General features: G+C 48.6%; 8 non-coding genes across 8 annotated transcripts; all 8 read left to right on the top strand.

Moving 5' to 3' along the window:
- Positions 1 to 1,292: 1,292 nt before the first annotated feature.
- Positions 1,293 to 1,364, top strand: TRNAP-AGG (transfer RNA proline (anticodon AGG)). The gene has a single exon. It is a non-coding gene; the product is annotated as a tRNA-Pro (tRNA).
- Positions 1,365 to 2,132: 768 nt separating this feature from the next.
- On the top strand, positions 2,133 to 2,244 carry TRNAL-CAA (transfer RNA leucine (anticodon CAA)). The gene is made up of 2 exons: positions 2,133 to 2,170; positions 2,199 to 2,244. It is a non-coding gene; the product is annotated as a tRNA-Leu (tRNA).
- Positions 2,245 to 5,717: 3,473 nt separating this feature from the next.
- TRNAL-CAA (transfer RNA leucine (anticodon CAA)) lies at positions 5,718 to 5,829 on the top strand. The gene is made up of 2 exons: positions 5,718 to 5,755; positions 5,784 to 5,829. It is a non-coding gene; the product is annotated as a tRNA-Leu (tRNA).
- A 2,623-nt stretch (positions 5,830 to 8,452) lies between these two features.
- On the top strand, positions 8,453 to 8,524 carry TRNAP-AGG (transfer RNA proline (anticodon AGG)). Its single transcript has one exon. It is a non-coding gene; the product is annotated as a tRNA-Pro (tRNA).
- A 768-nt stretch (positions 8,525 to 9,292) lies between these two features.
- TRNAL-CAA (transfer RNA leucine (anticodon CAA)) lies at positions 9,293 to 9,404 on the top strand. The gene is made up of 2 exons: positions 9,293 to 9,330; positions 9,359 to 9,404. It is a non-coding gene; the product is annotated as a tRNA-Leu (tRNA).
- A 2,644-nt stretch (positions 9,405 to 12,048) lies between these two features.
- TRNAP-AGG (transfer RNA proline (anticodon AGG)) lies at positions 12,049 to 12,120 on the top strand. The gene has a single exon. It is a non-coding gene; the product is annotated as a tRNA-Pro (tRNA).
- A 768-nt stretch (positions 12,121 to 12,888) lies between these two features.
- TRNAL-CAA (transfer RNA leucine (anticodon CAA)) lies at positions 12,889 to 13,000 on the top strand. Its single transcript has 2 exons — positions 12,889 to 12,926; positions 12,955 to 13,000. It is a non-coding gene; the product is annotated as a tRNA-Leu (tRNA).
- A 2,633-nt stretch (positions 13,001 to 15,633) lies between these two features.
- Positions 15,634 to 15,705, top strand: TRNAP-AGG (transfer RNA proline (anticodon AGG)). Its single transcript has one exon. It is a non-coding gene; the product is annotated as a tRNA-Pro (tRNA).
- Positions 15,706 to 16,301: the final 596 nt, after the last annotated feature.

The raw sequence follows: 16,301 nt of genomic DNA, 5'->3' as shown, positions 1-16,301 counted from the left end.
TTGCATCCCAGTCCAATGCATAGCCACATAAAGCAAGCAGGTGTGTCTGTTTCCATAGTGTGGTGGTTCCAGTACAATGCATAGCCACATGAAGCAAGCCGGCAAGTGTGTCTGCTTGTGTAGTGTAGTGGTTATCATGCGCACCTCACATGCGAAAGGTCCCTGGTTCGAGTCGCTGGGCTTTTTCACAGTATTTGCATTTCCTGCCTCACCTGACAGGCAAGCTGAGATAAAAGAGACTGTGTCTATCCCTCACCATCGTGAGGTACTACGCTCCTGGGGCATCTGTCACAGCTCACCAAGAGGAGTTGCGCCAGCTTACGGCAGTCAGTTGCTCACTGTTTGACCTTTGCAATGAAGCCTGAGCCTACAGCATTCAAGCCAGCCAAGGAAGGAAGGTACGAGAGCGAAAATAGCTTTCCTGCCCTCACCAAGAACACACACCTTGAGCAAATAAAGTGCCAGACTTACAAGGCCCTATCGCCACCGGAGCATCACTTTTAGTGACGCCCCGGTGGCACTATGCACTGCGCGGTATTTACAAGATGGCGTTCAGCCACATTTTGTGGCTTAACACCACCTTGTAAATACGGCCCCTTAGCACGCAGCGCGTTCCCTGGAAGGGGCGTGCAATGGGTGTTGTTGGGAGTGTGCCACAGCAACACCATAGCATTTTGATGCTGCTCCAGATTTAGGAGTTGGCGTAAATCTGCGTCAGCGCCAAAATCCAACGCCATCCCAGGGGTGTCGTTAGAGTGGCGCACTGAGGAGAAATGTTTTCATTTCTCCTTGTTTTTGCTCTTGCTATGTGTGATGCATTCTGCAGCACACATAGAAGTAAGAGCAAATCACCATTGAAGATTTTTTTTTTGGGCAGGAAGGTGTCCCTTCCTGCACAAAAACAATTTCCCCCTCAACGCAGTCATCCTTGTACCATGGTGCAAGAACGGCTGCGTTGGCGCTCAGCAGATAATTTAGAGCTGGCGCAGGGGGAAGCACAGGGGTGCGCTGTATTCTACTAAATACGGCGCTTTCCTGCATTTTGAAAATGACGGCACGTGGGGCTTGCAAATTTGGCACAGCGTCGCGCTTAGTCATTTTCTTGTAAATCTGGGCCAAAATGTCTAAAGGATAGAGGCTTTTTATGTCATGTTCGATGAAGACCATGCAAATGACTCTAGTCGTACTGCAAAAGAGAGCACCATGTGCAGTTTCTTGCTTTGGGATGTAGTCTCCCACTCTCTGTCACCAATCCTCCGAGCAGGGTCGGAGCCGTTGCATTTCTGTGCCCAGGCTCGTTGGTCTAGGGGTATGATTCTCGCTTAGGGTGCGAGAGGTCCCGGGTTCAAATCCCGGACGAGCCCATTTTAGCGGAAAACAATCAAATCCTGCTCAAAATACACAACCCCTCAACATTTCTCATTTTACTCGAAGCATTGTTGCGCAAAACATATTTTTTGCCTAAGGCGAAAAATGGATTACAATGCCTTGGCTTCCTTCCTGCTTGCTCTCAGTGCGCCCTGTGTGATGATTTCACAGGCTCTCCTTCCTGGCATTTAGGCATCAGATATTTGTCTGTCTCTGCCCGTAGCTATGGGATTTTTCAGGACGTCTGAGTGTATGCATGCTGGCCGACACCGCTGCAATTTTCACACTTACCCCTCGCATTCCGAGCAACTGCTGATAAAGTATAGAGGAAATCGTGCAAACATATGAGGGGAACTGTGCTCCTTCAGTCAAATCAGCAAGCTTGTTTCTGTAGTGTAGTGGTTATCACGTTCGCCTCACACGCGAAAAGTCCCCGGTTTGAGACCGGGCAGAAACACTTGGCAGCAGCAGCTTTTGTGTTTGCTCCCTAAAACCTCAGTCTCTCTCAATGCACACTTAGACAGAAATGACCTTTAAAAACTTGTGACCTGTGTAAAACGTGCTTTACTATTGCAGGACGCTAAAAAGTTATCTGCATCCCTCGGTGGTCGTGCATGTGCATTGTTTCTTGTTCTGTTTTTTTTTTTTTTTCTTGGCCATGTTATATTGTGGGGCCTTTAAAGCTGTGACTTTGATAGGAACATTGCAAGCGGCAAAATCAACAAGTGCAGACTGAAGAGTCCGACCTGCACACTGTTTTGGCTGTCAGGATGGCCGAGTGGTCTAAGGCGCCAGACTCAAGAGAGCTTGATCTTCAGTGAAGCTGAGCCTTCTGGTCTCTTCATGGAGGCGTGGGTTCAAATCCCACTTCTGACAGGTGTATTTTCTTCCCTTAAATCTTGCTCTGCTTGCAGAGCCAGCTCCTCACACCACTATCTTTGGAAGCTGCTGTGGCATGTGAGGAGAAATCCACCAACCCATCGGCTGGGCCCTCAATCAAAATTCTGTGTATTACTGGAAGGGGCGTCTCAGGCACACCTTCTGTTAGAGCTGCACTTTATGACAGTAACTACCATGCTGGTTTCTACTTAAGCAGTTGATTCTATCGTTTGAAGTGAGGCTCTCCTGCCACCTTTTGGGCAAAGAAGACTCTGCCCCTGCAACAACACAGGCAGACAAGCTCAAACTAGGTTTCTTGGTTAGGTGGGCGGAGCATATTGGCAATGGTGCCTCCTCGTGACTTGCAATTTACATGAAGAAGACAGAGAGGCAGCTGGGAGTAGGCAGTACCCATGAACCCCTGAACACTGTCTTGCGACTAGCACACAATTCTGAAATGAGGCGGGGGAAAGGAGGTGATTTCCCCATCAAGGGCCATTCCGGGAAATCAGCCACCCTGCGTCTCCCAGGTGAGTGTTTCAGGCCTATGAGCCACTAATATAAATCTCGCCTGATCGAGCCTGATTGAGCGCTGACCGAGCAAGTGTGCTTGAATCCAAGAGGCATGCTCCTCTGGCTCAAGAGCTAGCAGGCCCTTCAGTGCTTCTGGTTGGGAAATCTAAGGTGCAAGGGTCCATGACTAGCAGCGGGTTACAACTACCAGAAAGGGTCTGCTTTTCACATCAGTCCCCTAGTTCAGCTCACTGGCACAGGGCATTTTGACTACCTCTTGCCTTGCTAGAGACAAACAAAAAATCCTTGACAGAAAACATTAATTGCTATGGCACGCTTAGAGAGAGAGAGAGCCTCCAAATGGCCCTGCTTTTCTGAAAGACGCTTCAGAAGATGTTTCAAATGACTATGCAGCGGCAGTCTAGTTGGTATAGGGGTATGATTCTCGCTTCGGGTGTGAGAGGACCTCGGTTCAAATCCCAGACAAACCCCTACCTTTATAGGTTCAGTCTGTGTTTTAAACAGGAGTATTTCTGCTTTTCACTCTTGTAAGATGTCATGTTGCAATGCAATACATGCTTTATACTGGCGTCGAGACGGTCCAGCATCATGAAGGTATGCGAGATTTCTTTGCAACTGCTTTTCTGTGCTGGAGCAGCAGTGCTCGTAGGAACATTAAATGCACAGTGCTTCTCCATGGTAATTTCGGGTCCAGTTCTGAAATCACCTCTTGGAATGAAAGTGATCCCAGTTCCTTTCTTCCAAGGGAAGAGATTGTGTTCCGGAAGGCTCAGCTTTGAGCGTCATGAACATTGGCCCTCATCCTTGCATCCCAGTCCAATGCATAGCCACATAAAGCAAGCAGGTGTGTCTGTTTCCATAGTGTGGTGGTTCCAGTACAATGCATAGCCACATGAAGCAAGCCGGCAAGTGTGTCTGCTTGTGTAGTGTAGTGGTTATCATGCGCACCTCACATGCGAAAGGTCCCTGGTTCGAGTCGCTGGGCTTTTTCACAGTATTTGCATTTCCTGCCTCACCTGACAGGCAAGCTGAGATAAAAGAGACTGTGTCTATCCCTCACCATCGTGAGGTACTACGCTCCTGGGGCATCTGTCACAGCTCACCAAGAGGAGTTGCGCCAGCTTACGGCAGTCAGTTGCTCACTGTTTGACCTTTGCAATGAAGCCTGAGCCTACAGCATTCAAGCCAGCCAAGGAAGGAAGGTACGAGAGCGAAAATAGCTTTCCTGCCCTCACCAAGAACACACACCTTGAGCAAATAAAGTGCCAGACTTACAAGGCCCTATCGCCACCGGAGCATCACTTTTAGTGACGCCCCGGTGGCACTATGCACTGCGCGGTATTTACAAGATGGCGTTCAGCCACATTTTGTGGCTTAACACCACCTTGTAAATACGGCCCCTTAGCACGCAGCGCGTTCCCTGGAAGGGGCGTGCAATGGGTGTTGTTGGGAGTGTGCCACAGCAACACCATAGCATTTTGATGCTGCTCCAGATTTAGGAGTTGGCGTAAATCTGCGTCAGCGCCAAAATCCAACGCCATCCCAGGGGTGTCGTTAGAGTGGCGCACTGAGGAGAAATGTTTTCATTTCTCCTTGTTTTTGCTCTTGCTATGTGTGATGCATTCTGCAGCACACATAGAAGTAAGAGCAAATCACCATTGAAGATTTTTTTTTTGGGCAGGAAGGTGTCCCTTCCTGCACAAAAACAATTTCCCCCTCAACGCAGTCATCCTTGTACCATGGTGCAAGAACGGCTGCGTTGGCGCTCAGCAGCTAATTTAGAGCTGGCGCAGGGGGAAGCACAGGGGTGCGCTGTATTCTACTAAATACGGCGCTTTCCTGCATTTTGAAAATGACGGCACGTGGGGCTTGCAAATTTGGCACAGCGTCGCGCTTAGTCATTTTCTTGTAAATCTGGGCCAAAATGTCTAAAGGATAGAGGCTTTTTATGTCATGTTCGATGAAGACCATGCAAATGACTCTAGTCGTACTGCAAAAGAGAGCACCATGTGCAGTTTCTTGCTTTGGGATGTAGTCTCCCACTCTCTGTCACCAATCCTCCGAGCAGGGTCGGAGCCGTTGCATTTCTGTGCCCAGGCTCGTTGGTCTAGGGGTATGATTCTAGCTTAGGGTGCGAGAGGTCCTGGGTTCAAATCCCGGACGAGCCCATTTTAGCGGAAAACAATCAAATCCTGCTCAAAATACACAACCCCTCAACATTTCTCATTTTACTCGAAGCATTGTTGCGCAAAACATATTTTTTGCCTAAGGCGAAAAATGGATTACAATGCCTTGGCTTCCTTCCTGCTTGCTCTCAGTGCGCCCTGTGTGATGATTTCACAGGCTCTCCTTCCTGGCATTTAGGCATCAGATATTTGTCTGTCTCTGCCCGCAGCTATGGGATTTTTCAGGACGTCTGAGTGTATGCATGCTGGCCGACACCGCTGCAATTTTCACACTTACCCCTCGCATTCCGAGCAACTGCTGATAAAGTATAGAGGAAATCGTGCAAACATATGAGGGGAACTGTGCTCCTTCAGTCAAATCAGCAAGCTTGTTTCTGTAGTGTAGTGGTTATCACGTTCGCCTCACACGCGAAAAGTCCCCGGTTTGAGACCGGGCAGAAACACTTGGCAGCAGCAGCTTTTGTGTTTGCTCCCTAAAACCTCAGTCTCTCTCAATGCACACTTAGACAGAAATGACCTTTAAAAACTTGTGACCTGTGTAAAACGTGCTTTACTATTGCAGGACGCTAAAAAGTTATCTGCATCCCTCGGTGGTCGTGCATGTGCATTGTTTCTTGTTCTGTTTTTTTTTTTTTTTCTTGGCCATGTTATATTGTGGGGCCTTTAAAGCTGTGACTTTGATAGGAACATTGCAAGCGGCAAAATCAACAAGTGCAGACTGAAGAGTCCGACCTGCACACTGTTTTGGCTGTCAGGATGGCCGAGTGGTCTAAGGCGCCAGACTCAAGAGAGCTTGATCTTCAGTGAAGCTGAGCCTTCTGGTCTCTTCATGGAGGCGTGGGTTCAAATCCCACTTCTGACAGGTGTATTTTCTTCCCTTAAATCTTGCTCTGCTTGCAGAGCCAGCTCCTCACACCACTATCTTTGGAAGCTGCTGTGGCATGTGAGGAGAAATCCACCAACCCATCGGCTGGGCCCTCAATCAAAATTCTGTGTATTACTGGAAGGGGCGTCTCAGGCACACCTTCTGTTAGAGCTGCACTTTATGACAGTAACTACCATGCTGGTTTCTACTTAAGCAGTTGATTCTATCGTTTGAAGTGAGGCTCTCCTGCCACCTTTTGGGCAAAGAAGACTCTGCCCCTGCAACAACACAGGCAGACAAGCTCAAACTAGGTTTCTTGGTTAGGTGGGCGGAGCATATTGGCAATGGTGCCTCCTCGTGACTTGCAATTTACATGAAGAAGACAGAGAGGCAGCTGGGAGTAGGCAGTACCCATGAACCCCTGAACACTGTCTTGCGACTAGCACACAATTCTGAAATGAGGCGGGGGAAAGGAGGTGATTTCCCCATCAAGGGCCATTCCGGGAAATCAGCCACCCTGCGTCTCCCAGGTGAGTGTTTCAGGCCTATGAGCCACTAATATAAATCTCGCCTGATCGAGCGCTGACCGAGCAAGTGTGCTTGAATCCAAGAGGCATGCTCCTCTGGCTCAAGAGCTAGCAGGCCCTTCAGTGCTTCTGGTTGGGAAATCTAAGGTGCAAGGGTCCATGACTAGCAGCGGGTTACAACTACCAGAAAGGGTCTGCTTTTCACATCAGTCCCCTAGTTCAGCTCACTGGCACAGGGCATTTTGACTACCTCTTGCCTTGCTAGAGACAAACAAAAAATCCTTGACAGAAAACATTAATTGCTATGGCACGCTTAGAGAGAGAGAGAGCCTCCAAATGGCCCTGCTTTTCTGAAAGACGCTTCAGAAGATGTTTCAAATGACTATGCAGCGGCAGTCTAGTTGGTATAGGGGTATGATTCTCGCTTCGGGTGTGAGAGGACCTCGGTTCAAATCCCAGACAAACCCCTACCTTTATAGGTTCAGTCTGTGTTTTAAACAGGAGTATTTCTGCTTTTCACTCTTGTAAGATGTCATGTTGCAATGCAATACATGCTTTATACTGGCGTCGAGACGGTCCAGCATCATGAAGGTATGCGAGATTTCTTTGCAACTGCTTTTCTGTGCTGGAGCAGCAGTGCTCGTAGGAACATTAAATGCACAGTGCTTCTCCATGGTAATTTCGGGTCCAGTTCTGAAATCACCTCTTGGAATGAAAGTGATCCCAGTTCCTTTCTTCCAAGGGAAGAGATTGTGTTCCGGAAGGCTCAGCTTTGAGCGTCATGAACATTGGCCCTCATCCTTGCATCCCAGTCCAATGCATAGCCACATAAAGCAAGCAGGTGTGTCTGTTTCCATAGTGTGGTGGTTCCAGTACAATGCATAGCCACATGAAGCAAGCCGGCAAGTGTGTCTGCTTGTGTAGTGTAGTGGTTATCATGCGCACCTCACATGCGAAAGGTCCCTGGTTCGATTCGCTGGGCTTTTTCACAGTATTTGCATTTCCTGCCTCACCTGACAGGCAAGCTGAAATAAAAGAGACTGTGTCTATCCCTCACCATCGTGAGGTACTACGCTCCTGGGGCATCTGTCACAGCTCACCAAGAGGAGTTGCGCCAGCTTACGGCAGTCAGTTGCTCACTGTTTGACCTTTGCAATGAAGCCTGAGCCTACAGAATTCAAGCCAGCCAAGGAAGGAAGGTACGACAGCGAAAATAGCTTTCCTGCCCTCACCAAGAACACACACCTTGAGCAAATAAAGTGCCAGACTTACAAGGCCCTATCGCCACCGGAGCATCACTTTTAGTGACGCCCCGGTGGCACTATGCACTGCGCGGTATTTACAAGATGGCGTTCAGCCACATTTTGTGGCTTAACACCACCTTGTAAATACGGCCCCTTAGCACGCAGCGCGTTCCCTGGAAGGGGCGTGCAATGGGTGTTGTTGGGAGTGTGCCACAGCAACACCATAGCATTTTGATGCTGCTCCAGATTTAGGAGTTGGCGTAAATCTGCGTCAGCGCCAAAATCCAACGCCATCCCAGGGGTGTCGTTAGAGTGGCGCACTGAGGAGAAATGTTTTCATTTCTCCTTGTTTTTGCTCTTTCTATGTGTGATGCATTCTGCAGCACACATAGAAGTAAGAGCAAATCACCATTGAAGATTTTTTTTTGGGGCAGGAAGGTTTCCCTTCCTGCACAAAAACAATTTCCCCCTCAACGCAGTCATCCTTGTACCATGGTGCAAGAACGGCTGCGTTGGCGCTCAGCAGCTAATTTAGAGCTGGCGCAGGGGGAAGCACAGGGGTGCGCTGTATTCTACTAAATACGGCGCTTTCCTGCATTTTGAAAATGACGGCACGTGGGGCTTGCAAATTTGGCACAGCGTCGCGCTTAGTCATTTTCTTGTAAATCTGGGCCAAAATGTCTAAAGGATAGAGGCTTTTTATGTCATGTTCGATGAAGACCATGCAAATGACTCTAGTCGTACTGCAAAAGAGAGCACCATGTGCAGTTTCTTGCTTTGGGATGTAGTCTCCCACTCTCTGTCACCAATCCTCCGAGCAGGGTCGGAGCCGTTGCATTTCTGTGCCCAGGCTCGTTGGTCTAGGGGTATGATTCTCGCTTAGGGTGCGAGAGGTCCCGGGTTCAAATCCCGGACGAGCCCATTTTAGCGGAAAACAATCAAATCCTGCTCAAAATACACAACCCCTCAACATTTCTCATTTTACTCGAAGCATTGTTGCGCAAAACCAATTTTTTGCCTCAGGCGAAAAATGGATTACAATGCCTTGGCTTCCTTCCTGCTTGCTCTCAGTGCGCCCTGTGTGATGATTTCACAGGCTCTCCTTCCTGGCATTTAGGCATCAGATATTTGTCTGTCTCTGCCCGCAGCTATGGGATTTTTCAGGACGTCTGAGTGTATGCATGCTGGCCGACACCGCTGCAATTTTCACACTTACCCCTCGCATTCTGAGCAACTGCTGATAAAGTATAGAGGAAATCGTGCAAACATATGAGGGGAACTGTGCTCCTTCAGTCAAATCAGCAAGCTTGTTTCTGTAGTGTAGTGGTTATCACGTTCGCCTCACACGCGAAAAGTCCCCGGTTTGAGACCGGGCAGAAACACTTGGCAGCAGCAGCTTTTGTGTTTGCTCCCTAAAACCTCAGTCCCTCTCAATGCACACTTAGACAGAAATGACCTTTAAAAACTTGTGACCTGTGTAAAACGTGCTTTACTATTGCAGGACGCTAAAAAGTTATCTGCATCCCTCGGTGGTCGTGCATGTGCATTGTTTCTTGTTCTGTTTTTTTTTTTTTTTCTTGGCCATGTTATATTGTGGGGCCTTTAAAGCTGTGACTTTGATAGGAACATTGCAAGCGGCAAAATCAACAAGTGCAGACTGAAGAGTCCGACCTGCACACTGTTTTGGCTGTCAGGATGGCCGAGTGGTCTAAGGCGCCAGACTCAAGAGAGCTTGATCTTCAGTGAAGCTGAGCCTTCTGGTCTCTTCATGGAGGCGTGGGTTCAAATCCCACTTCTGACAGGTGTATTTTCTTCCCTTAAATCTTGCTCTGCTTGCAGAGCCAGCTCCTCAGACCACTATCTTTGGAAGCTGCTGTGGCATGTGAGGAGAAATCCACCAACCCATCGGCTGGGCCCTCAATCAAAATTCTGTGTATTACTGGAAGGGGCGTCTCAGGCACACCTTCTGTTAGAGCTGCACTTTATGACAGTAACTACCATGCTGGTTTCTACTTAAGCAGTTGATTCTATCGTTTGAAGTGAGGCTCTCCTGCCACCTTTTGGGCAAAGAAGACTCTGCCCCTGCAACAACACAGGCAGACAAGCTCAAACTAGGTTTCTTGGTTAGGTGGGCGGAGCATATTGGCAATGGTGCCTCCTCGTGACTTGCAATTTACATGAAGAAGACAGAGAGGCAGCTGGGAGTAGGCAGTACCCATGAACCCCTGAACACTGTCTTGCGACTAGCACACAATTCTGAAATGAGGCGGGGGAAAGGAGGTGATTTCCCCATCAAGGGCCATTCCGGGAAATCAGCCACCCTGCGTCTCCCAGGTGAGTGTTTCAGGCCTATGAGCCACTAATATGAATCTCGCCTGATCGAGCCTAATCGAGCGCTGACCGAGCAAGTGTGCTTGAATCCTGGTGGAATCCAAGAGGCATGCTCCTCTGGCTCAAGAGCTAGCAGGCCCTTCAGTGCTTCTGGTTGGGAAATCTAAGGTGCAAGGGTCCATGACTAGCAGCGGGTTACAACTACCAGAAAGGGTCTGCTTTTCACATCAGTCCCCTAGTTCAGCTCACTGGCACAGGGCATTTTGACTACCTCTTGCCTTGCTAGAGACAAACAAAAAATCCTTGACAGAAAACATTAATTGCTATGGCACGCTTAGAGAGAGAGAGAGCCTCCAAATGGCCCTGCTTTTCTGAAAGACGCTTCAGAAGATGTTTCAAATGACTATGCAGCGGCAGTCTAGTTGGTATAGGGGTATGATTCTCGCTTCGGGTGTGAGAGGACCTCGGTTCAAATCCCAGACAAACCCCTACCTTTATAGGTTCAGTCTGTGTTTTAAACAGGAGTATTTCTGCTTTTCACTCTTGTAAGATGTCATGTTGCAATGCAATACATGCTTTATACTGGCGTCGAGACGGTCCAGCATCATGAAGGTATGCGAGATTTCTTTGCAACTGCTTTTCTGTGCTGGAGCAGCAGTGCTCGTAGGAACATTAAATGCACAGTGCTTCTCCATGGTAATTTCGGGTCCAGTTCTGAAATCACCTCTTGGAATGAAAGTGATCCCAGTTCCTTTCTTCCAAGGGAAGAGATTGTGTTCCGGAAGGCTCAGCTTTGAGCGTCATGAACATTGGCCCTCATCCTTGCATCCCAGTCCAATGCATAGCCACATAAAGCAAGCAGGTGTGTCTGTTTCCATAGTGTGGTGGTTCCAGTACAATGCATAGCCACATGAAGCAAGCCGGCAAGTGTGTCTGCTTGTGTAGTGTAGTGGTTATCATGCGCACCTCACATGCGAAAGGTCCCTGGTTCGAGTCGCTGGGCTTTTTCACAGTATTTGCCTTTCCTGCCTCACCTGACAGGCAAGCTGAGATAAAAGAGACTGTGTCTATCCCTCACCATCGTGAGGTACTACGCTCCTGGGGCATCTGTCACAGCTCACCAAGAGGAGTTGCGCCAGCTTACGGCAGTCAGTTGCTCACTGTTTGACCTTTGCAATGAAGCCTGAGCCTACAGCATTCAAGCCAGCCAAGGAAGGAAGGTACGAGAGCGAAAATAGCTTTCCTGCCCTCACCAAGAACACACACCTTGAGCAAATAAAGTGCCAGACTTACAAGGCCCTATCGCCACCGGAGCATCACTTTTAGTGACGCCCCGGTGGCACTATGCACTGCGCGGTATTTACAAGATGGCGTTCAGCCACATTTTGTGGCTTAACACCACCTTGTAAATACGGCCCCTTAGCACGCAGCGCGTTCCCTGGAAGGGGCGTGCAATGGGTGTTGTTGGGAGTGTGCCACAGCAACACCATAGCATTTTGATGCTGCTCCAGATTTAGGAGTTGGCGTAAATCTGCGTCAGCGCCAAAATCCAACGCCATCCCAGGGGTGTCGTTAGAGTGGCGCACTGAGGAGAAATGTTTTCATTTCTCCTTGTTTTTGCTCTTGCTATGTGTGATGCATTCTGCAGCACACATAGAAGTAAGAGCAAATCACCATTGAAGATTTTTTTTTTGGGCAGGAAGGTGTCCCTTCCTGCACAAAAACAATTTCCCCCTCAACGCAGTCATCCTTGTACCATGGTGCAAGAACGGCTGCGTTGGCGCTCAGCAGCTAATTTAGAGCTGGCGCAGGGGGAAGCACAGGGGTGCGCTGTATTCTACTAAATACGGCGCTTTCCTGCATTTTGAAAATGACGGCACGTGGGGCTTGCAAATTTGGCACAGCGTCGCGCTTAGTCATTTTCTTGTAAATCTGGGCCAAAATGCCTAAAGGATAGAGGCTTTTTATGTCATGTTCGATGAAGACCATGCAAATGACTCTAGTCGTACTGCAAAAGAGAGCACCATGTGCAGTTTCTTGCTTTGGGATGTAGTCTCCCACTCTCTGTCACCAATCCTCCGAGCAGGGTCGGAGCCGTTGCATTTCTGTGCCCAGGCTCGTTGGTCTAGGGGTATGATTCTCGCTTAGGGTGCGAGAGGTCCCGGGTTCAAATCCCGGACGAGCCCATTTTAGCGGAAAACAATCAAATCCTGCTCAAAATACACAACCCCTCAACATTTCTCATTTTACTCGAAGCATTGTTGCGCAAAACATATTTTTTGCCTAAGGTGAAAAATGGATTACAATGCCTTGGCTTCCTTCCTGCTTGCTCTCAGTGCGCCCTGTGTGATGATTTCACAGGCTCTCCTTCCTGGCATTTAGGCATCAGATATTTGTCTGTCTCTGCCCGTAGCTATGGGATTTTTCAGGACGTCTGAGTGTATGCATGCTGGCCGACACCGCTGCAATTTTCACACTTACCCCTCGCATTCCGAGCAACTGCTGATAAAGTATAGAGGAAATCGTGCAAACATATGAGGGGAACTGTGCTCCTTCAGTCAAATCAGCAAGCTTGTTTCTGTAGTGTAGTGGTTATCACGTTCGCCTCACACGCGAAAAGTCCCCGGTTTGAGACCGGGCAGAAACACTTGGCAGCAGCAGCTTTTGTGTTTGCTCCCTAAAACCTCAGTCTCTCTCAATGCACACTTAGACAGAAATGACCTTTAAAAACTTGTGACCTGTGTAAAACGTGCTTTACTATTGCAGGACGCTAAAAAGTTATCTGCATCCCTCGGTGGTCGTGCATGTGCATTGTTTCTTGTTCTGTTTTTTTTTTTTTTTCTTGCCCATGTTATATTGTGGGGCCTTTAAAGCTGTGACTTTGATAGGAACATTGCAAGCGGCAAAATCAACAAGTGCAGACTGAAGAGTCCGACCTGCACACTGTTTTGGCTGTCAGGATGGCCGAGTGGTCTAAGGCGCCAGACTCAAGAGAGCTTGATCTTCAGTGAAGCTGAGCCTTCTGGTCTCTTCATGGAGGCGTGGGTTCAAATCCCACTTCTGACAGGTGTATTTTCTTCACTTAAATCTTGCTCTGCTTGCAGAGCCAGCTCCTCAGACCACTATCTTTGGAAGCTGCTGTGGCATGTGAGGAGAAATCCACCAACCCATCGGCTGGGCCCTCAATCAAAATTCTGTGTATTACTGGAAGGGGCGTCTCAGGCACACCTTCTGTTAGAGCTGCACTTTATGACAGTAACTACCATGCTGGTTTCTACTTAAGCAGTTGATTCTATCGTTTGAAGTGAGGCTCTCCTGCCACCTTTTGGGCAAAGAAGACTCTGCCCCTGCAACAACACAGGCAGACAAGCTCAAACTAGGTTTCTTGGTTAGGTGGGCGGAGCATATTGGCAATGGTGCCTCCTCGTGACTTGCAATTTACATGAAGAAGACAGAGAGGCAGCTGGGAGTAGGCAGTACCCATGAACCCCTGAACACTGTCTTGCGACTAGCACACAATTCTGAAATGAGGCGGGGGAAAGGAGGTGATTTCCCCATCAAGGGCCATTCCGGGAAATCAGCCACCCTGCGTCTCCCAGGTGAGTGTTTCAGGCCTATGAGCCACTAATATGAATCTCGCCTGATCGAGCCTGATCAAGTGCTGACCGAGCAAGTGTGCTTGAATCCAAGAGGCATGCTCCTCTGGCTCAAGAGCTAGCAGGCCCTTCAGTGCTTCTGGTTGGGAAATCTAAGGTGCAAGGGTCCATGACTAGCAGCGGGTTACAACTACCAGAAAGGGTCTGCTTTTCACATCAGTCCCCTAGTTCAGCTCACTGGCACAGGGCATTTTGACTACCTCTTGCCTTGCTAGAGACAAACAAAAAATCCTTGACAGAAAACATTAATTGCTATGGCACGCTTAGAGAGAGAGAGAGCCTCCAAATGGCCCTGCTTTTCTGAAAGACGCTTCAGAAGATGTTTCAAATGACTATGCAGCGGCAGTCTAGTTGGTATAGGGGTATGATTCTCGCTTCGGGTGTGAGAGGACCTCGGTTCAAATCCCAGACAAACCCCTACCTTTATAGGTTCAGTCTGTGTTTTAAACAGGAGTATTTCTGCTTTTCACTCTTGTAAGATGTCATGTTGCAATGCAATACATGCTTTATACTGGCGTCGAGACGGTCCAGCATCATGAAGGTATGCGAGATTTCTTTGCAACTGCTTTTCTGTGCTGGAGCAGCAGTGCTCGTAGGAACATTAAATGCACAGTGCTTCTCCATGGTAATTTCGGGTCCAGTTCTGAAATCACCTCTTGGAATGAAAGTGATCCCAGTTCCTTTCTTCCAAGGGAAGAGATTGTGTTCCGGAAGGCTCAGCTTTGAGCGTCATGAACATTGGCCCTCATCCTTGCATCCCAGTCCAATGCATAGCCACATAAAGCAAGCAGGTGTGTCTGTTTCCATAGTGTGGTGGTTCCAGTACAATGCATAGCCACATGAAGCAAGCCGGCAAGTGTGTCTGCTTGTGTAGTGTAGTGGTTATCATGCGCACCTCACATGCGAAAGGTCCCTGGTTCGAGTCGCTGGGCTTTTTCACAGTATTTGCATTTCCTGCCTCACCTGACAGGCAAGCTGAGATAAAAGAGACTGTGTCTATCCCTCACCATCGTGAGGTACTACGCTCCTGGGGCATCTGTCACAGCTCACCAAGAGGAGTTGCGCCAGCTTACGGCAGTCAGTTGCTCACTGTTTGACCTTTGCAATGAAGCCTGAGCCTACAGCATTCAAGCCAGCCAAGGAAGGAAGGTACGAGAGCGAAAATAGCTTTCCTGCCCTCACCAAGAACACACACCTTGAGCAAATAAAGTGCCAGACTTACAAGGCCCTATCGCCACCGGAGCATCACTTTTAGAGACGCCCCGGTGGCACTATGCACTGCGCGGTATTTACAAGATGGCGTTCAGCCACATTTTGTGGCTTAACACCACCTTGTAAATACGGCCCCTTAGCACGCAGCGCGTTCCCTGGAAGGGGCGTGCAATGGGTGTTGTTGGGAGTGTGCCACAGCAACACCATAGCATTTTGATGCTGCTCCAGATTTAGGAGTTGGCGTAAATCTGCGTCAGCGCCAAAATCCAACGCCATCCCAGGGGTGTCGTTAGAGTGGCGCACTGAGGAGAAATGTTTTCATTTCTCCTTGTTTTTGCTCTTTCTATGTGTGATGCATTCTGCAGCACACATAGAAGTAAGAGCAAATCACCATTGAAGATTTTTTTTTGGGGCAGGAAGGTTTCCCTTCCTGCACAAAAACAATTTCCCCCTCAACGCAGTCATCCTTGTACCATGGTGCAAGAACGGCTGCGTTGGCGCTCAGCAGCTAATTTAGAGCTGGCGCAGGGGGAAGCACAGGGGTGCGCTGTATTCTACTAAATACGGCGCTTTCCTGCATTTTGAAAATGACGGCACGTGGGGCTTGCAAATTTGGCACAGCGTCGCGCTTAGTCATTTTCTTGTAAATCTGGGCCAAAATGTCTAAAGGATAGAGGCTTTTTATGTCATGTTCGATGAAGACCATGCAAATGACTCTAGTCGTACTGCAAAAGAGAGCACCATGTGCAGTTTCTTGCTTTGGGATGTAGTCTCCCACTCTCTGACACCAATCCTCCGAGCAGGGTCGGAGCCGTTGCATTTCTGTGCCCAGGCTCGTTGGTCTAGGGGTATGATTCTCGCTTAGGGTGCGAGAGGTCCCGGGTTCAAATCCCGGACGAGCCCATTTTAGCGGAAAACAATCAAATCCTGCTCAAAATACACAACCCCTCAACATTTCTCATTTTACTCGAAGCATTGTTGCGCAAAACATATTTTTTGCCTAAGGTGAAAAATGGATTACAATGCCTTGGCTTCCTTCCTGCTTGCTCTCAGTGCGCCCTGTGTGATGATTTCACAGGCTCTCCTTCCTGGCATTTAGGCATCAGATATTTGTCTGTCTCTGCCCGTAGCTATGGGATTTTTCAGGACGTCTGAGTGTATGCATGCTGGCCGACACCGCTGCAATTTTCACACTTACCCCTCGCATTCCGAGCAACTGCTGATAAAGTATAGAGGAAATCGTGCAAACATATGAGGGGAACTGTGCTCCTTCAGTCAAATCAGCAAGCTTGTTTCTGTAGTGTAGTGGTTATCACGTTCGCCTCACACGCGAAAAGTCCCCGGTTTGAGACCGGGCAGAAACACTTGGCAGCAGCAGCTTTTGTGTTTGCTCCCTAAAACCTCAGTCTCTCTCAATGCACACTTAGACAGAAATGACCTTTAAAAACTTGTGACCTGTGTAAAACGTGCTTTACTATTGCAGGACGCTAAAAAGTTAT

This window comes from Pleurodeles waltl, unplaced genomic scaffold (genome assembly GCF_031143425.1).
Source record: "Pleurodeles waltl isolate 20211129_DDA unplaced genomic scaffold, aPleWal1.hap1.20221129 scaffold_72, whole genome shotgun sequence".
Classification (NCBI taxonomy): domain Eukaryota; kingdom Metazoa; phylum Chordata; class Amphibia; order Caudata; family Salamandridae; genus Pleurodeles; species Pleurodeles waltl.
This window is presented reverse-complemented; position numbering and strand designations above follow the sequence as displayed.